Source organism: Lontra canadensis, unplaced genomic scaffold (genome assembly GCF_010015895.1).
Source record: "Lontra canadensis isolate GAN:19392208 unplaced genomic scaffold, GSC_riverotter_1.0 scaffold61, whole genome shotgun sequence".
In the NCBI taxonomy this organism is placed as follows: Eukaryota; Metazoa; Chordata; class Mammalia; order Carnivora; family Mustelidae; genus Lontra; species Lontra canadensis.
This window is the reverse complement of record NW_022631055.1, coordinates 4,137,671-4,160,042: the sequence shown is the minus strand read 5'-3', so window position 1 is coordinate 4,160,042 and position 22,372 is coordinate 4,137,671.

Genomic DNA, 22,372 nt, shown 5'->3' with positions numbered 1-22,372 from the left:
AAGTCTAAAAAGTTCATTTCACTTTCGTTTCCTTTGTCTTTGGACATGTGTCTTGAAAGAAGTTGCTGTGGCCAATGTCTAAGGGGTTACTGCCTATGTTCTCCTCTAGGATTTTGCACATTGAGGTCTTTTATCCATTTTGAGTTTATCTTTGTGTATGATGTAAGAGAATGGTCAAGTTTCATTCTTCTATACATAGCTGTCCAATTTTCCCAGCACCACTTATTGAAGAGACTATCTTTTTTCCACTGGATATTTTTTTCCTGCTTTGTCAAAGATTATTTAACCATAGTGTTGTGGGTCCATATTTGGACTCTCTACTCTGTTCCACTGGTCTATGTGTCTGTTTTTGTGACAATACCATGCTGTCTTGGTGATCACAGCTTTGTAGTAAAACTTGAAATCAGGCAACATGATGCCCCCAATTTTGTTTTTCTTTTTCAGCATTTCCTTAGCAATTTGGGGTCTCTTCTGTTTCCATACAAATTTTAAGATTGTTTGTTCCAGCTCTTTAAAAAATACCAGTGGAATTTTGATCGGGATGGCATTGAAAGTATAGATTGCTCTAGGCAGTATAGACATTTTAATAATGTTTGTTCTTCTGATCCATGAGCATGGGATGCTATTCCATCTTTTTGTGTCTTCTTCAATTTCTATCATGAGTGAAATGGCCTGTTTTAAACTGATGATAATTTTGTATACATACCCTTTATTCTCCTCTTTTTTATATTTTTGATGTCATAATTTAGCAATTTTATATTGTGTATTCCTTAGCAAATTATCATACCAATAGTTATTTTTAATACTTTATCCTTTAACCTTTATAGGTTAAATGGTTAATACCCTGCTCTAGGGGGCACCTGGGTGGCTCAGTGGGTTTAGCCTCTGCCTTCGGCTCAGGTCATGATCCCAGGGTCCTAGCTCTCTGCTCAGCGGGGAGCCTGCTTCACCCTCTCTCTCTGCCTGCTGCTCTGCCTACTTCTGATCTCTCTGTCAAATAAATAAATAAAACCTTTAAAAAAATATACCCTGGTATATATAATATAACATGTATTATACTATATATAATATTATATATAATGATATAATGTACAGTAATAATAATGTAGTTATATATTATTAGTAGTAATCACTACTAATTAATAGCATTTTAATTAGTAGTGATTAAATACTACTAATTAGTAGTAATATATAGTAGTAATAAAATATATATAATGTACTATATAATATAATATATAATATAACTATAGCATTATAGTATTCTGAATTTGACTATGTATTTACCTTTTTAGGATGTTGTATATTTTCATATGTTTTCTTGTTACTAGTTAGTATCTGTTCCCTTCAGTTTCAAGAACTCCCTTCAGCATTTCTTGTAAGTCAAGTGTAGTAGTCATGCACTGTGTCAGTTGTTGTTTGGGAAAGTCTTTATCTCTCCTTCATTTCTGAAGTACAGCTTTGCTGGGTAAAGTTTTCTTGGTTGGTAGTTTTTGTTTTCTTTTCTTTTCTTTCAGCACACTGAATATATCCTCCCACTCTTTCCTAGTTTATAAGCCTTCTGCTATGAAATTTGCTGATAGCCTTAAGGGGGTTTTCTTGTGAGTTACTAGCATTTTTCTCTTACAGTTTCTAAGATTCTCTTTTTGTCTTTGACTTCTGACACTTTTATCATAATATGTCCTGCAGAGGACCTCTTCAAATTGATTTTGTTTAGTTTCCTATGAGCTTGATGGTCTTCAGTAGCCAAATATCCCCAGATTTTGAGAAGTTCTCATTTATTATTTCTTTAAATAAGCTTTCACCACTTTTATTTTCCTCTGGTGATGTCATGTCACCTTGATTTTTATATTCCTTGAGGTTTTAGGTTACCAGTCTTTGTATTTGACAGAGCAGTCACCTCCTCCAGTTTTTACTAACTGCCTTTGGGAGAGAAATACCTTCCATCTACCCTGCTAGAGATACTGAGACTATCTCAGACTTTCTATGGGTATACTTGCTCCATACTTCTTCCTCCTCCTTGTGGCAGAATTGTTGAGCTTATATGCCTTTGGGGACCCTGCAAAGCACCAAGCCAAGTGCTAACAGTCTCTTTTGTTTTCCCAAAGTTTGTACTACAGCATAGCTTTGTGGTTACTCCCTGGCTCACAGATTTAGGCCAGCTTTCTGCAAATGGTCATTAGCTACATGCCAAAGCTAGCTCTTAGTGCTGCTGTCAGGTACACACACAGGGATCCAGCCACAGGGTGAGGGTATGTTGGGTTGAGACACAGGGAGTGCTTGGGATGCCCATAGGCCACTGGGGGATCTGTGGATGAAGTGTTCCCAGTGGTTCATTGTGGGTTTTTTGATGGAGTCTACAATGTGGTTAGTAGAATCTGTGTCATTTTCATACCCTCCAAGTATCCTAGCTACCATTTCTCTGGTCTCTTCATGCTCCCTAGTCATTTAGCTTAAGATTCAGTTCCCTGGATAAAATGAGAGAGAAATGAGCCCCTTTGCTGAGTGCTTATTCACATGTTTTCCCTTTCCCTAACAGGGAAAATCACAGGACAAGAAAATCTCTCTTGGCCCTGAACTGTGCTGGCTTGGTAGAGGAGTGAACAGGTATAATCAAGCTGTTCCTCTTACCCACTCCAGTGCATTCAGGCATTTATTCTTTTGCTTTACTAGTGTGCTGGAAATTCCCTTTTAGAAACCAGGACTTCCACAAAGGTTCTCTCATCCATGGGTGATTGTCTAAGACAGTGTTTCCTAGAGGCCCCCAGACAATTCCAAAAGAAGCTACAGCTGGATCATAGGCCACTGCAGGATCCCACAGCCAGGACCAGGGTCTGTCTGCCTATTATTTTAGGTACAAGAGAGGAATACTTTTTCCCAGCCCTTTGACATATGCTGCTAGATCCCACAGTTCCCTCAATTTGGGTGGATGACAAATTTTTGCTGTTAAGGAGGGTTCAAAAACAAAAACAAGGGACATCTTATGCTGCCATGTCCCTTATGCTGATCTCTAGATAGATAGATAGATAGATACTTAATGGTGACTGGATAAAAGTGCAGGACACCCTTTTTTATTTAATATCAGATAAATAACAAATAACTTTTTAGTATAATTATATTCCAAATATGGCTAGAGACATATTTGTGCTAAAAGCTGTTATCTGAAATTCGAAGTTAACTGGGTATCTTCCATTTTTGCATACCACATCTGTCAAACCTAAATTTGGGTACCTATTCCCATCAGTGTGTATGTGTGTTGTGTGTAAGGTAGAATTTCACTCTCATTTTTCCCCTTTCAATATTATGTTTCTATGCTTTATTGTCATCAGTTCTCTGTCTTCACCTACCTGCATTGCTAAATTTGTTTCCAAACAGCTATTCCAACTCTTTCATAAAGACTACATCTAGCATGGCAGGAAAGAAGAAAAGAAAGAGAAATAAGATTATCTTAATTTAAAGGATATACACTGGAAGTGAAACATGATTTCTATTGACATCCTGCTGTCCAGAATTTAAATCTATGGTCACATCTGGATAGAGAAAAGGATATAGAGCATTTAGCCGTACAACCATCCCTTATTCAACTCTATCATATGGAAAAAGGGAAAAATGAGAAAGCTAGTAGTCCCTGTCACAATATTCTTTATGTAGTATATTCTGAGACACCAGGGAAAAACTGTAAATCCATATTCCAGTTTGAAATCTATTAGCTAGAATTCAGGAAGTACACACTCATGTCACCATAGCACACCTTTTAACTTTTAGACTAGTTGTTTTATAAACATTTTACATCTGAAGTTAATTGAGGTCAGAAGAAGAACCCCTTTTCTGGTCCTTAAAACCATAAAGCGTGATTCTCCCCAGTATTTTACCTAATACATTTTTTTAATAATGTTTCCAGATCAGACACACTTCAATGCCAGTTGATAATTAGATTTCTAAATACTTTCATTCCATCTCTTGCTGAGCTCTATCAGTCTATCTTAACTATGTAAATTATTTGCAAAGTTTGTATACCTAATCTCATTAAATAAAAAGCTTCTTTTATATTAAAACAACTGAAAACTTAGATATCTATAAAAGCTCTCTCATAGGGTTTTAAACAAAATACAACCCAGAGGTAACCTACTTACGTGTATTCATTCTATTGCCAAAATCACTCCCTGTAATCAGAGGTTTTTCTCATCAACCGATAAGGACTCAAAGAGCACACTAGAATGATTTTTTTTCCCCAACACATTAAACTGAGACTTACATGCTCAAAATGAACATTTTTTTAAATATATTTTAGTTATTTATTTGAGAGAGAGAGCACAAGCTCTGGTAGTGGGGCAGAGGGAAAAGGAGAAACAGACTCTCTGCTGAGCAGGGAACCCCCCCAACCAAGGCAGGGCTCAATTCCAGGACCCTGAGATCATGACCCAAGCAGAAGGCAGACACAACTGACTGGGCCATCCAGGCACCCCTCAAAATGAACATATTTTAATTAGCTATCATTTATGTGTCTTCATATTTACCAAAAATATGACACTGTACTAGGTGCTGTGCAGAATACAGAAGTTGACTTTACATAGTGCCGGGCATCCATATTATTAATGGGAAATAAACAGGTGTCAGAAAGCAAACTATTATAGAAGAGGTACTAATTACAAAATAGGGACAAAATAGGAGGAAGAGATTATTTCTGGCTAGAGGCATCTGTGAAGGTGCAGTCATGGAAAAAATGTGACTTGAAGAGGGCATTGAATGATTAACTGATGCACAGGATGTGATATAAAAGATGTTTATAACCTTCTAAATCAGAGTTTTATAAAATCTCTTCCTTGCCTTTCTAATTCAATACTCAGATAATCCCTAGACTAGTTTATCCAAATGAGTTACAGAAATCTTCACCCACCAACCATCATATCATGTGATTAATTTCATTTTGGCACTGGAAAAATATTTTATGTAGATTTTCAGTATTTATGCAAGGTCTAATTAAGTCAGTGTCAAAATATGTGAGAAAATAAAAAATCAAATGGTTCATTCTTTTTTTTTTTTTTTAAAGATTTTATTTATTTATTTGACAGAGAGAGATCACAAGTAGACAGAGAGGCAGGCAGAGAGAGAGAGAGGGAAGCAGGCTCCCTGCTGAGCAGAGAGCCCGATGCGGGACTCGATCCCAGGACCCTGAGATCATGACCTGAGCCGAAGGCAGCGGCTTAACCCACTGAGCCACCCAGGCGCCCCAAATGGTTCATTCTATTTAGATAAGTTTACTAAGTTTTTTGACAATATATTGATATTGACAATATATTGACAATATTGATAATTGTTGACAATATACTGATATTGAAAGGATGCATCTCTAGAGAAGATGGATCCAGGATCCAAAGAGGCTGAATTGCCAATTTTATCAGTAAATTTCATGACTATGTTTTTCCTAGGAAATAGGCATAGATATTTAATTTTTCCTTCAAAACCAGGCAATTTTTTTCTGGTCATTTTTGTTCTAACCAAATAACTTAAAGGTAAAATCTAAAGGATGGCTTGTGTGCCAAAGCAAGGTAAAAAGCGCCTTTATAATGCAGAGTAAATCTTGAGTCAAAAATTAAAATATCAGAGGGGGGCAAAATAGAACAATTAAGAGTATAAATTTGACCTTAAACCTTTGCAAAGCAGTTATTATCTCTACATCTTCTTCTGCAAAACTACCTTTAGTAAAATAATCACCTACAATGAACTGCCCTGTAAGTGAATTTTGATGATAAGCCAAGGATATATTGACATTGTTAAGTGTTTCAATAAGAATGATGTGCCTTCTCAATGAGACTTATGTTCTCTCCGTTCCTTTTTTATACTAGCTTTGGAGAGTTTCAGAACCTGTTATATAAAGCCAAGGTTTCAGTCCACATCAGTATAACCAGACTCCAGCCTGATCAGTGAGAGCCAATAGAAAGGAAGAGGAAGAAAATCTAACTTTCTTTGGAAATTACTTTGGAGGTTAGAAGGAGTTGGAATCCTAAATTTAAATGGAAGAATTAGCTTTCAGAAAAAAAAAGATATTTTCTATCAGACAAAATGCAAAGAAGTGAGAATGAGTGCTGATGCCAGTAAGATTTTTCACATGGGGATAATCACAAAGTATTGGCAAATCCCACCTGACAGTCTCTGTTTTCTCTGTGAAATAGAGACAACTATGTCTCAAGCATGAAGGCAGAAAAGATGGAGGAGACAGGACAAGACCTGCTGGCAACAGTCACTGTGGAAAGTAAGAGAGAAAAGTTATTTAAATCATGTAAGATTTCTGGGTGACATTAAGGGTTCACTCAAGTTAAAGAGCATGATATCTGTCATCCTATTATAGGGCTGAGTGATTCTCCCCAGCCAAAGTGTCAGTATGAGATAGGAAATTATGGCCAACAAAGAGAATGCATTTTGGAATCTAACTGCCCTGGGTTCAAGTTTCTGCTCTTACTTTCTAGCTATATAACCTTGTGCCAGATACTTAACACATCTGAACTCTACTTCCCCTGTCTGTAGTAATGGAGCAAGAGTGTCTATATCACAGGTTATATAAGGATTAAATGAAGGAATGCATATTGGGCGCCTGGGTGGCTCAGTTGGTTGGGCAACTGCCTTCGGCTCAGGTCATGATCCCGGACTTCCAGGATCGAGTCCCGCATCAGGCTCCCAGCTCTTTGGGGAGTCTGCTTCTCCCTCTGACCTTCTCCTCTCTCATGCTCTCTCTCACTCATTCTCTCTCAAATAAATAAATAAAATCTTTAAAAAAAACCTGAAGGAATGCATATAAAGAATTTAGCAAAGTGTTTGGCACAGAGTATTTAGTAACAAAAGTCATTATAATGTTATGGGGGTAATAATGATCACTAATAATAGTTTGAATTTGCAAGTATTCAAGGGATATAGTAAAAGAACAATACAAAATGAGAGTTAAAATATTATATGAGAATGGATTAGAATAATCTGTTTGGAATCAAAGAAATCAGGCCCAGAAGCAGGGTAAGAGGAGTAGTAGTTTTTCAAATGAGGGCATAGGAGGCATTAGATTGGTAACGAAATAAAGTGTGGAGTACCAATTGACTGATATTCCTAATAGTATTAAGAAGAAATGCATAGTTTTTTTTCCTTTTGATCCCATAATGTCTATTGATAAATTTTTATCATTTATTATGAATTCATTTTGTGCCTCTGAACTTAAATTATAAGCTATGGTTACTCTGAAATGTGGATAATATATTCTTATATAACTGCTATACATCAGCTACAAACATAATAACTACAGTTGAAAAATTTAAAAAGCATATCATAAAATCTTTTTATTAATTATCAGTTCTTAGAAGCTGAAATATCTCTTTTTACAGTTCAAATGAAAGCATCAGATAACAGCTGATTTTATGTCAGTTAATTGCAAGTAAAGCCATAAATACAGTTTAAAAACCATACTTTCCTTTCTAAAGAGCTTTTTACTTGTGAAGTGTAAATACACAACTAGAAATTACATCTCACCATTTAAATTTTATATTCAGTAAGAAGTTACAATTTTATTTTCCTTACTTCCAAGCCTCTGTTTGTGGAAATCTAGTTTTTCATTGCAGAAGACAACTAATTATTTATATATCTATATGCCTATATAGATATGGAACTTTTTTTTAAATTTAATATTTTTTCAGTGTTCCAGGATTCATTGTTTATGCACCACACCCAGTGCTCCATGCAATAAGTGCTCTCCTTAATACCCACCACCAGGCTCACGCAACCTCCCACCCCGCTCCTTTCCAAACCCTCAGTTTGTTTCTCAGAGTCCACAGTCTCTCTTAGTTTGTCTCCCGCTCCGATTTCCCCCAATTCACTTTTCCTTTCCTTCTCCTAATATCCTTCATGTTATTCCTTATGCTCCACAAGTAAGTGAAACCATATGTTACTTGACTCTCTCTGCTTGACTTATTTGAGTCAGCATAATCTCTTCCAGTCCTGCCCATGTTGATGCAAAAGTTGGGTATTCATCCTTTCTGATGGAGGCATAATACTCCATTGTATATATGGACCCTATCTTCTTTATCCATTCGTCTGTACAACTAATTTTCTTATCACTACTTCTCACTCTCCTCACTCTTTCAAAGTATCTTTCAGTAATGATTCTATTTTTCTCTCCATTTTTATTAAGTTAATTTGTGTTCTTTTGGAATTATCCTCTATATTGGGGGTAGGCAGACCACCATATGTAAGCCAAATCCAGTTTTTACAAATAAAGTTTTATTGGAAAATAGTCACCCTCATTTGTTTACATATTGTCTATGACTGCTTTCATGATATAGGGACAGGTTTAAGTAGTTGCAACTAACCATAAAACTGTAAAGCCTAAAACGTTTACTATCTGGCCGTTTATCAAAAAAGCTGACATTGATTTACTCTGTTGCTATATTTTTCACTTAACCCTATGTTATGGGTGTCTTTCTAAGTCAGTATATATAAAGTATTCTATTCATTTATACTATATTAGATTAGACTCTAAATCGTTCATTTACTTTATATGTTAATTTATCATTTGTGGAAATTTAGACCTCTGGTTTTTAAAATATGCTTTGGTCACATTTATTAAGTGCATAATAATAGTAGCCTGTGTATGGTGTCTATCTTTTAGTATGTTATAGAAAAGCAACAGGAATGCCTGGGTGACTCAGTCTATTAAGTGGCTGCCTTCAGCTGGGGTCATGATCCCAGAATCCTGGGATTGAGTCCCACATCAGCAAGGAGCCTGCTTCTCCCTCTGCCTACTGCTTCACCTGCTCATGCTCTCTCTTGTTCTCTGACAAATAAATAAATAAAATATTTAAAATAAAAAAAGAAAATCAACAGCATGTTATAACATATTCACAGACATTAAATTTCATGAATATTCCAATTCATTACAAAATGGGAAGTATAGAGCATAAGAAAAATTCAAATGAATGAAAATAATATTATGGAAATGACTATTAGAAATTAAATAATGATCCTCAAATTTGAGAAGTTCTATACCATACAATATACCAAAGTTGGTGGTTGCTAATTATTTACTCAATTGACGTCCCCCTACATCTGTCCTTATGAGTAGAACTCCTTTTAGCCATATCTCAGTTAAACTTACTTAGTATACTGGTCAGGAATGGCCTTGTTTCATTGGTCTTTCCAGGTAAAGAAAATGGGAAGAAATGCACACATAAAACTATAGGTTTAATATTTTGATAATCCTGATTGGATGTTAAAGGCATATATCCTGAGGTACAGTGGGTGAAAAGTACAATACCAACCTGGTATATTCAGCTATAACACTAGCCTTAAGTTGTCTTTCCCTGTTTTAGGAAAACCCAGTCCCTCCCTGTGTTTTTCCTTTACTTTCACACTACTACACACAACACTTCCGACACCAGAAGTGTGGGGTGTTCCCCCCACATCAAGCAATTCTGACACCAGTTGAATGTCTTAAAATTTAACTCAATCCTGTCACTATCTGACTGGAGATAGCCTTAGATCCCACAGATAAAAGGCTCAATCATAAGACATTGCCCCTCACTTTGAGGGCTAATTACAAATAGAAATCTCCCAGGTTGCCCACAACTCATCTTCAATATGGCTACAAATTGGAGGCTCCAATGATCTTCTACCTCTTGGATTTGGTTATTTGCTAGAACCTCTCTCAGAACTCAGGGAAACACTTATGTTTACTAGTTTATTAAAGGATATGTTAGAGGATAAAATAGCCAAATGAAGAAATACATAGATTAAGATCTGGGAGGATCCTAAGAGCAGGAGCTGTTGTCCCTGTGGACATGGAGTGCCTATTCTCCCTGCAGGTGGATGTGTCACCAACTAGGGCACTCTCCAAACACCAGTCATTAATTCCATTTTCAGCCCTTTTATCTTCTCATAAGAACTTTGTGTGGAGGGAGGGGTTTGTTATAAAATTCCAAGCTTCTAACATTGTCTGTTCTTTCCTGTGGCCAACCCTCATCCAGGAGCCATCAAGGAGCTCACCCAGTGTCACCTCATTAGAACAAAAGTCACTCCTATCACCAAGGAAATTACAAGAGTTTCAGAAACCAGGGCTGGAGGCAAAATATTAGAACAACAACAACAAAACAAAAATAAAAACAAAAAACCTTCCTATTACTCTTTTCACTTAGAAAATTGCAAGAGCGTGGGATGCCAGGGTAGCTCAGTCAGTTGAGCGTCTGACTCTTGGCTTTGGCTTCGATTAATATCTCATGGGTCAGTGAGATCAAGCCATGTGTTCGTGCTCAGTGGGGAGTCTGCTTGAAGATTCTTTGCTTCTGCCCTTACTCCCCCTCAGATAAATACATAAATCTGAAAGAAAGAAAGAAAGAAAGAAAGAAAGGAAGGAAGGAAGGAAGGAAGGAAGGAAGGAAGGAAGGAAGGAGGGAGGAAGGAAGAAGGAGGAGAAAGAGAGAGAGGAGAGAAGGTAGGAAGGAAGGAAAAGAAAAGAAAAAAGGAAGGAAGGAAGGAAAAAAGAAAAGGAAAGAAAATTATAAGAATGTTTAGGATCTTTTTGCCAGGAACTAGGATGGGTAGACACCAATATATATTTTCTATTATCTCATATATTCCTAGCTTTTTGATGCTTGGGAAAATGAAGCTTCTATCTTTTTGAGCCACAGTAATAGAACTTTTTTATTTGAACCAGATGTAGTCCTAACAAGCAACCAGAACTCTATAATGTGCTACAATTAGATCCATTAGGCTGGTATTAACTTTCTATGTGAGTACTTTTTTTTTCCCTTTAATGAGTGTAAGAACCTTGAACACAGGAGGTTTTTATAAAATAGGAATTTAATACATATCCACAGCTTTAAATGCTACTTACATTTCGACAGTTCCAAAATTACTATTTCTAAACCAAAATTATCTTCTCAGATCAAGCCTTACATAACCAACAGATTTTGTTATAGCTCCCCTTGGATGTCTGACACAAATTTCAAATTTAACACATCCAAAACTGAATGCTTAATCTTACCTGCCAAATCTTTCTCTTCCTCCAGACTTCAAAATCTCCACCCATTTAGTTACGCAGGCAGCATGTTGGGTCACTTCCTCTTCACACCCATCATTATCAAAGTGCAGTATGCCACCAAGGTCTCTGAAGTATATCTCAAAAATGTTGCTTTCCTGTTCTCTCCACCTCTATTTTAACACCATAGAACATGTCATCATCTCCTACTGCTGCCTCTGTAATTCTCTTCTTAAATTAAATGCCCAATTTCCCTTCTACTCCCCTCCAATTGATTTTCTATATGAAAATGATCTTTTAAGAATTTAAGTTGAATGTTACTCACTACCTCTCTTAAGTACTTTCAAAGGCAGTCTATCATACTATAAAAATGTGGTCTAAAAACACCCTGAATGCCCAGCTCCTTCCAACTTCTTCATCTTAATCTTATCATTTACCTGCTTATTCATTATGTTCAGGAAATCATGTGGTTTTTCAGTTCTTAAAACACTCCAAATTGCAAATCACCACTTATGTAATTAGTCCCTTGGACAGTTCACGGCACCATTACTTTCCCTTTATAGCAGTTTATTAAAAAGGCAGAGGCCATCTCCATTTGCTTCAACACCTTAAGTATACACTGTTTTTAGGGAAGTGTGGCACGTAGTAGGTGTACAATAAAAGCATGAGCAATAATAGATGCATGCGTGACAGAGTGAGTTTACTGAAATGCATTGCCAGTGGTTGCATGAGGGATTTCATAACTGAGAGGGCACAGCACATACCACCAGGACATTATTCATATTTCTAGAGTATTTTGATATGATTAGAATCTGGAGCTTTAAAAGTAAATGGAACGGCAGGGTTCAACACTTGATTCTTGCTGCTTTTCTTTTTCTTTCCTAGAAACAAACACTCAGTAGTCACCACTTATGGGGCACACTAACAGTTTGGAAATCACCCTGGTAACTGTGAACACCACATCCTATAATCATCTGCTATCAAGTTTATAGATAATGGTAACCACAGGAAATGGGGTTAAAGACATGATGAAATTATTGGAGACATAACCCTTATCCTGAAAATTGCTTGCAAAATAACTTTACATTAAGCCTTCCAACACACTTATACAAAACAAAATCAACATCATGTAGCCAGCATGAAGAGTGCCCCATGCTCTCTAAATTCATGAATTTGGCAAGGATGATCCATCTATTAATGCAGAAGGTATAAAAAGAGACTAAAGGAACAAACTCCAATATTGGTGGTTATCACTTCAAATTGTTACATTTGACAGAGACAGAATTTTATTATTCATTTGTCTTAATTTCTAAATGAAAATAGATCTTTTGTTTAGTTTTCACACACATATAGAAAAGTATTCAAATTATAGTTTAACCTTTAATTTATTGAATGTTATTGATGAACATAACCTTAATGTGATATAGGTAAATGATTGTCTAGATTGATTCATCTATACATTTCAGTGTTTGGGGCTGTGTGATAAATTTTAACTATTTCACATTTTATTGGATTTAACCTTAACCAAAGAATATAGGTTCAATGTTTTTTTTTCCTCTATAGTCAATATTTTCTTCATTTATATGCTTTACTTCTTTGAAATACAATTTCTAGATATTATGTTTCCTTATACTACTAGTAAAATATATCCATACATACTATGAAAAATTGACTGCCAAAAGCCCAAGTTTGAATTACTTCACTAAATAATAGAGATAATTTCCTTTCCATATACAAAATATTGACTATAATGACATTTTTGTAAGGAATGTGCACAATAAAATGGATAACTCAGAATAAATGGCAATAAGCTGTGTAAATATGAGGTGAAAATATTTTGGCTACCGTATTTTTAAAGCAATTATTAAACCCTAATATGCATGAATTCACTTAGAATTAATGTATTTATATTTTGATTAGTAGTTTTCATTTTGAATAGTTACTGTTAAATGTTTTTATTCAATCCTTATATTTTTTAGTTTACAAAATCAATTCATTCTTAAGAACTTAAAAAAACAGACATGCAGTATGAACTATATATCCTCCATAATGTTATTCTCTTCAGCTAGGCACAATTTAATGTATTTAATTAATTTATTATAGAATGTCATAAAAATTTAATCCCTTCTTTATAGGTTATCCATAACAATTTAGATTTTAAAAAACTGCAAAAACATAAGTGTCATAAAAATGCACGTCAATATTTGAGTCTCACAGTAGAGTGTGTAATATCCAGTTTCTGCTAAAACTTGTTGAAATCAATCACAGCAGATTTTAATCCATAAGTCACTTTTCTCCAGATTTCTTTCCAAACTCTTCATCATTCCAACAAAGTTTTCTGATTCCTAGAGTAATTTTCAGCTTAGTCACCCCAAAGTGGATGCATTGCCTGGGAATTATTTACCAATTCTATTATAGATTGGATTACTTTGTATATTTTAATTGCCAGGTTCCTCTGTCCAGCACAAATTATTGTAAGGCAGTTCTTCTTTGTTTATTTAATGCTTGGGTATTAGTTAGATCTTTATTTTGAATTCAGTCTCAAGTATTTTAATGGATATTCTGGAGAAATTGATTTCTATTCTGAAGGACAATTTATCATAGGGAAGATGTTCATGAATAACAGTGTGTTTTTAAGTCAATAAATTGGATTTTTTTAAATTACTAAATGTTCCCCATGATAACTGTATTAGAATATTATTGACTATAATCCCTACATTGTACTTTTATACCTGAACATTGGTACTTCTTAATCCCCTTTACCCATCCAACCACCTCCCTACCCCTTAAGCAACTATTAGTTTGCTCTTCATAGTTACGAGGTTTCTCTCTTTCTTTTGTTTCCTCTTGGTTTGTTCATGTGTTCTGTTTTTTATATTTTTAAAGATTTATTTATTATTTATCTGAGGGGGGAGGGGCATAGGGAAAAATTCCTCAAGCTGACTCGCAGCTGAGCAGAGAGCCCGACTCTCACAACCCATGAGATCACGACCTGAATCAAAACCAATAGTCAGACATTTAACTGACTGAGCCACTAAGGCACACATGTTTTTTTGGTTTTTACATGTATATTTATATGGTATTTGTCTTTCTTTGTCTGGCTTATTTTATTTAGCGTAATAACCTCTAGGTCCATCCATGCTGTCATAAATGGCAAAATTTAATTCTCTTTTATGACTCAGTAATATTCCATTCTGTATCTATACCACAGCTTCTTTATTATTTCATCTATCTATGGACACAGGTTGCAACCACATCTTGGCTATTGTAAATAATGCTGCAATAAACATGATAGTGTTTGTAAGTTTCAGAATTCAGAAGTAGAATTACTGTATTGTGTGGTACTTCTGTTTTTAGTTTTTTGAGGAAACACCCTACTGGTTTCCATAGTGGCGGTACCAATTTGCATTCCCAACAGTCCACAAGAGTTGCCCTCTCTTCCTATCATTGCTAATACTTGTTATTTCTTATATTTTGATAACAGCCATTCTGATTCAGATGAGGTGATAGCTCATTGTGTTTTTGACTTGTATTTCCCTAATGATTAGTGATGTTGAGCATCTTTTCATGTGTTTGTTAGCCATCTGTATATCTTCTTAGAAAATATGTATATTCAGGTCCTTTGCTCATTTTAAAAAATAGATTGATTGTTGATGTTGACTTCTATGAGTTTTATATATTTATATATATATATATATATATATATATTTTGGACATTAACCCCTTATAGATACATCATTTGCAAATATCTTCTCCCAGTCAGTAGGCTGCCTTTTCATCTCATTGATGGTTTTCTACACTGTATAAAAGCTTTTTAGTTTGCTGTAGTCCCAATTATTTATTTTTGCTTTTGCTTCCCTTTCCTAAAGAGATAGAGCCAAGAAAACTTGCTAAGATTGATGTCCAAGAGATTATTGTCTTTTTTTTTTTTTAAGAAATTTTATGGTTTCAGATCTTACATTTGGATCTTTAACTCATTTTAAGTTTATTTTTGTGTATGATGTAAGAAAGTGGTCCATTTTCATTCTTTTGCATGTAATTGTCCAATTTTCCCAGGACTGACAAATTTTGATGTCATGATAATTTTTATTGCACATGTGCAAATTTATTTCAAGTTCTTCCAGCTTCCTGATAGCAAGTATCTTGGATTTGATGCTCACTCTATAATTTTTGTTGTAGTTATCAACTTTTTAAGGAAACAAAATAAAATTACATTACACATAATTTGAAGCATCTTTACACTTAACCACATAACTTAAAACTATTTTATTACTAGGCTCTATTTATCTATCCCATTATAATATAAAAATACAGAGCATACTTTATTTAATCAATTCCCTCTTAATGAAGATTTGTATAATTTTTCTTTCTTTTCTATAAATCACATTTTTTTAAATTTTTTATTTTTTATAAACATGTATTTTTATCCCCAGGGGCACAGGTCTGTGAATTGCCAGGTTTACACACTTCACAGCACTCACCATAGCACATACCCTCCCCAATGTCCATAACCCCACCTCCCTCTCCCAACCCCCCTCGCCCCAGCAACCCTCAGTTTGTTTTGTGAGATTAAGAGTCACTTATGGTTTGTCTCCCTCCCAATCCCATCTTGTTTCATTGAAAGACAACTATCATATGATCTCCCTGATATAAATCACAGTTTTAATGTGAACATAAATGATTAAATAACTTTGCAAACTCATGTAAGATTCATTCTAGTAAGCGAGAAGTTTACAATAAAAAAAGCTAAAGTAGGGGGAGTAGTCAAGATGGCGGAGAAGTAGCAGCTGAGACTACTTCAGGTTGCGGGAGATCAGCTAGATAGCTTATCTAAAGATTGCAAACACCTACAAATCCAACGGAAGATCAAAGAGAAGAAGAACAGCAATTCTAGAAACAGAAAATCAACCACTTTCTGAAAGGTAGGACTGGCAGAGAAATGAATCCAAAGGGACGGGAAGATAGACCCCGGGGGGAGGGGCCAGCTCCGGGCAAGCGGCGGAACAATGGAGCACAAAATCAGGACTTTAAAAGTCTGTTCTGCTGAGGGACATCGCTCCAGATGCTTAACTGGGGTGAAGCCCACGCGGGGCCAGTGTGGCCTCAGGTCCCGCAGGGTCACAGAAGGATCGGGGTGTCTGAGTGTCGCAGAGCTTGCAGGTATTAGAACGGGGAAGTCGGCTACAGAGACGGAGCCGAGGAGTGAGCTCACAGCTCGGGCTTACCTTGAACCGGTCGCAGGCTCGGTGAGCTCGGAGCGCGGCCGGAGGCCAGGCAGACGGGAGTAATTGGGCGCTGTTCTCTGAGGGCGCACTGAGGAGTGGGGCCCCGAGCTCTCGGCTCCTCCGGGCCAGAGACTGGGAGGCCGCCATCTTCATTCCCGTCCTCCGGAACTCTACGGAAAGCACTCAGGAAACAAAAGCTCCCGAAAGCAAACCCGAGCAGATTACTCAGCCCGGCCCCTGGTAAGGGCAGTGCAACTCCGCCTGGGGCAAAGACACTTGAGAATCACTACAACAGGCCCCTCCCCCAGAAGATCAACAAGAAACCCAGCCAGGACCAAGTTCACTTACGAGGAGTGCAGTTTCAATACCAAGGAGAGCAGCGGAATTCCAGAGGAGGAGAAAGCAAAGCACGGAACTCATGGCTTTCTCCCCATGATTCTTTAGCCTTGCAGTTAATTTAATTTTTTTTTCTTTTTCAATTTTTTTTTCTCTTCTTCTGCTAAATTTTTTTAACTTTTACCCTTTTCTTTTTTAACGTTTTTTAACTAGTTTATCTAATATATATATATTTTTTCCTTTTTATATTTTTTTCATTATTGGTTTTCTTTTTTTATTTGTTTCTTTTTTCTTTTTTTTTTTCTTTTTTAACCTCTTTTTATTCCCTTACCCCCCCCCCTCATGATTTGGGATCTCTTCTGATTTGGCTAAAGCATATTTTCCTGGGGTTGTTGCCACCCTTTTAGTATTTTACTTACTCCTTCATATACTCTTATCTGGACAAAATGACAAGGAGGAAGAATTCACCACAAAAAAAAGAACAAGAGGCAGTACCAAAGGCTAAGGACCTAATCAATACAGACATTGGTAATATGTCAGATCTAGAGTTCAGAATGACGATTCTCAAGGTTCTAGCTGGGCTCGAAAAAGGCATGGAAGATATTAGAGAAACCCTCTCGGGAGATATAAAAGCCCTTTCTGGAGAAATAAAAGAACTAAAATCTAATCAAGTTGAAATCAAAAAAGCTATTAATGAGGTGCAATCAAAAATGGAGGCTCTCACTGCTAGGATAAATAGGCAGAAGAAAGAATTAGCGATATAGAAGACCAAATGACAGAGAATAAAGAAGCTGAGCAAAAGAGGGACAAACAGCTACTGGACCACGAGGGCAGAATTCGAGAGATAAGTGACACCATAAGACGAAACAACATTAGAATAATTGGGATTCCAGAAGAAGAAGAAAGAGAGAGGGGAGCAGAAGGTATATTGGAGAGAATTATTGGAGAGAATTTCCCCAATATGGCAAAGGCAACAAGCATCAAAATCCAGGAGGTTCAGAGAACCCCCCTCAAAATCAATAAGAATAGGTCCACACCCCGTCACCTAATAGTAAAATTTACAAGTCTTAGTGACAAAGAGAAAATCCTGAAAGCAGCCCGGGAGAAGAAGTCTGTAACATACAATGGTAAAAATATTAGATTGGCAGCAGACTTATCCACAGAGACCTGGCAGGCCAGAAAGAGCTGGCATGATATATTCAGAGTACTAAACGAGAAAAACATGCAGCCAAGAATACTATATCCAGCTAGGCTATCATTGAAAATAGAAGGAGAGATTAAAAGCTTCCAGGACAAACAAAAACTGAAAGAATTTGCAAACACCAAGCCAGCTCTACAGGAAATATTGAAAGGGGTCCTCTAAGCAAAGAGAGAGCCTAAAAGTAGTAGATCAGAAAGGAACAGAGACAATATACAATAACAGTCACCTTACAGGCAATACAATGGCACTAAATTCATATCTCTCAATAGTTACCCTGAATGTTAATGGGCTAAATGCCCCAATCAAAAGACACAGGGTATCAGAATGGATAAAGAAACAAAACCCATCTATATGTTGCCTATAAGAAACTCATTTTAAAACCGAAGACACCTTCAGATTTAAAGTGAGGGGGTGGAAGAGAATTTACCATGCTAATGGACATCAGAAGAAAGCAGGAGTGGCAATCCTTATATCAGATCAATTAGATTTTAAACCAAAGACTATAATAAGAGATGAAGAAGGACACTATATCATACTCAAAGGATCTGTCCAACAAGAAGATCTAACAATTGTAAATATCTATGCCCCTAACGTGGGAGCAGCCAACTATATAAACCAATTAATAACAAAATCAAAGAAACACATCGACAATTATACAATAATAGTAGGGGACTTTAACACTCCCCTCACTGAAATGGACAGATCATCCAAGCAAAAGATCAACAAGGAAATAAAGGCCTTAAATGACACACTGGACCAGATGGACATCACAGATATATTCAGAACATTTCATCCCAAAGCAACAGAATACACATTCTTCTCTAGTGCACATGGAACATTCTCCAGAATAGATCACATCCTTGGTTCTAAATCAGGTCTCAACCGGTATCAAAAAATTGGGATCATTCCCTGCATATTTTCAGACCACAATGCTCTGAAGCTAGAACTCAATCGCAAGAGGAAATTTGGAAAGAACCCAAATACATGGCGACTAAACAGCAACCTTCTAAAGAATGAATGGGTCAACCAGGAAATTAAAGAAGAATTGAAAAAATTCATGGAAACAAATGATAATGAAAACACAAAGGTTCAAAATCTGTGGGACGCAACAAAGGCAGTCCTGAGAGGAAAATATATAGCAGTACAAGCTTTTCTCAAGAAACAAGAAAGGTCTCAGGTACACAACCTAACCCTACACCTAAAGGAGCTGGAGAAAGAACAAGAAAGAAACCCTAAACCCAGCAGGATAAGAGAAATCATAAAGATCAGAGCAGAAATCAATGAAATAGAAACCAAAAAAAAAAAAAAAATAGAACAAATCAACAAAACTAGGAGCTGGTTCTTTGAAAGAATTAATAAGATTGATAAGCCCCTGGCCAGACTGATCAAAAAGAAAAGAGAAAGGGCCCAAATCAATAAAATCATGAATGAAAGAGGAGAGATCACAATTAACACCCAAGAAATACAGACAATTATAAGAACATATTATGAGCAACTCTATGCCAACCAATTTGACAATCTGGAAGAAATGGATGCATTCCTAGAGACATATAAACTACCACAACTGAACCAGGAAGAAATAGAAAGCCTGAACAGACCCATAACCAGTAAGGAGATTGAAACAGTCATCAAAAATCTCCAAACAAACAAAAGCCCAGGGCCAGACGGCTTCCCGGGGGAATTCTACGAAACATTTAAAGAACTAATTCCTATTCTCCTGAGACTGTTCCAAAAAATAGAAATGGAAGGAAAACTTCCAAATTCATTTTATGAGGCCAGCATCACCTTGATCCCAAAACCAGACAAGGATCCCATCAAAAAAGAGAACTACAGACCAATATCCTTGATGAACACAGATGCAAAAATTCTCACCAAAATACTAGCCAATAGGATTCAACAGTACATTAAAAGGATTATTCACCACGACCAAGTGGGATTTATTCCAGGGCTGCAAGGTTGGTTCAACATCCACAAATCAATCAATGTGATACAACACATTAATAAAAGAAAGAACAAGAACCATATGATACTCTCCATAGATGCTGAAAAAGCATTTGACAAAGTACAGCATCCCTTCCTGATCAAAACTCTTCAACGTGTAGGGATAGAGGGCACATACCTCAATATTATCAAAGCCATCTATGAAAAACCCATCTCAAATATCATTCTCAATGGAGAAACACTGAAAGCTTTTCCACTAAGGTCAGGAACACGGCAGGGATGTCCGTTATCACCACTGCTATTCAACATAGTACTAGAAGTCCTAGCCTCAGCAATCAGACAACAAAAGGAAATTAAAGGCATCCAAATTGGCAAAGAAGTCAAACTATCACTCTTTGTAGATGATATGATACTATATGTGGAAAACCCAAAAGACTCCACTCCAAAACTGCTAGAACTGGTACAGGAATTCAGTAAAGTGTCAGGATATAAAATCAATGCACAGAAATCAGTTGCATTTCTCTACACCAACAGCAAGACAGAAGAAAGAGAAATTAAGGAGTCAATCCCATTTACAGTTGCACCCAAACCTATGAGATACCTAGGAATAAACCTAACCGAAGAGGCTAAGAATCTCTACTCAGAAAACTATAAAGTACTCATGAAAGAAATTGAGGAAGACACAAATGGAAAAATGTTCCATGCTCCTGGATTAGAAGAAAAAATATTGTGAAAATGTCTATGCTACCTAAAGCAATCTACACATTTAATGCAATTCCTATCAAAGTACCATCCATTTTTTTCAAAGAAATGGAAAAAATAATCCTAAAATTTATATGGAACCAGAAAAGACCGCGAATAGCCAAAGGAATATTGAAAAAGAAAGCCAAAGTTGGTGGCATCACAATTCCGGACTTCAAGCTCTATTACAAAGCTGTCATCATCAAGACAGCATGGTACTGGCACAAAAACAGATACATAGATCAATGGAACAGAATAGAGAGCCCAGAAATAGACCCTCAACTCTATGGTCAACTAATCTTCGACAAAGCAGGAAAGAATGTCCAATGGAAAAAAGACAGCCTCTTCAATAAATGGTGTTGGGAAAGTTGGACAGCCACATGCAGAAAAATGAAATTGGATCATTTCCTTACACCACACATGAAAATAGACTCAAAATGGATGAAGGACCTCAATGTGAGAAAGGAATCCATCAAAATCCTTGAGGAGAACACAGGCAGCAACCTCTTCGACCTCAGCCGCAGCAACATCTTCCTAGGAACATCGCCAAAGGCAAGGGAAGCAAGGGCAAAAATGAACTATTGGGATTTTATCAAGATCAAAAGCTTTTGCACAGCAAAGGAAACAGTTCACAAAACCAAAAGACAACTGACAGAATGGGAGAAGATATTTGCAAACGACTTATCAGATAAAGGGCTAGTGTCCAGAATCTATAAAGAACTTAGCAAACTCAACACCCAAAGAATAAATAATCCAATCAAGAAATGGGCAGAAGACATGAACAGACATTTCTGCAAAGAAGACATCCAGATGGCCAACAGACACATGAAAAAGTGCTCCATATCACTCGGCATCAGGGAAATACAAATCAAAACCACAATGAGATACCACCTCACACCAGTCAGAATGGCTAAAATTAACAAGTCAGGAAATGACAGATGCTGGCGAGGATGCGGAGAAAGGGGAGCCCTCCTACACTGTTGGTGGGAATGCAAGCTGGTGCAACCACTCTGGAAAACAGCATGGAGGTTCCTCAAAATGTTGAAAATAGAACTACCCTATGACCCAGCAATTGCACTGCTGGGCATTTACCCTAAAGATACAAACGTAGTGATCCGAAGGGGCACGTGCACCCGAATGTTTATAGCAGCAATGTCTACAATAGCCAAACTATGGAAAGAACCTAGATGTCCATCAACAGACGAATGGATAAAGAAGAAGTGGTATATATATACAATGGAATACTATGCAGCCATCAAAAGAAATGAAATCTTGCCATTTGCGACGATGTGGATGGAACTAGAGGGTATCATGCTTAGCAAAATAAGTCAAGCGGAGAAAGACAACTATCATATGATCTCCCTGATATGAGGGAGAGGAGATGCAACATGGGGGGTTAATGGGGTAGGAGAAGAGTAAATGAAACAAGATGGGATTGGGAGGGAGATAAACCATAAGTGACTCTTAATCTCACAAAACAAACTGAGGGTTGCTGGGGGGAGGGGGGTTGGGAGAGGGGGGGTGGGGTTATGGACTTTGGGTAGGGTATGTGCTATGGTGAGTGCTGTGAAGTGTGTAAACCTGGAGATTCACAGACCTGTACCCCTTGGGGAAAAAAAAATATATGTTTATAAAAAATAAAATGAAAAAAAAAAAAAAGCTAAAGTAAAATTAAGGTACATCCTTACTAAAGAGTTGTGTTACACCTGACATGGATTATGCAAATGATACAGACTTGGTACCAGCATTCTTTAAGAAAGTCAGAAGACAAATTGCTTTTAACTTTCTTTGATTAGTCTAGTGACAGAAATGTCAATGAGTTAATGTTATGATCAGTACCATTAGATGTTTTCAGTCTAGCTGTGGAGACACTCAAGTTCCCCCAATTGGTTATTACAATGTTAGGATTTGCAAAGTATT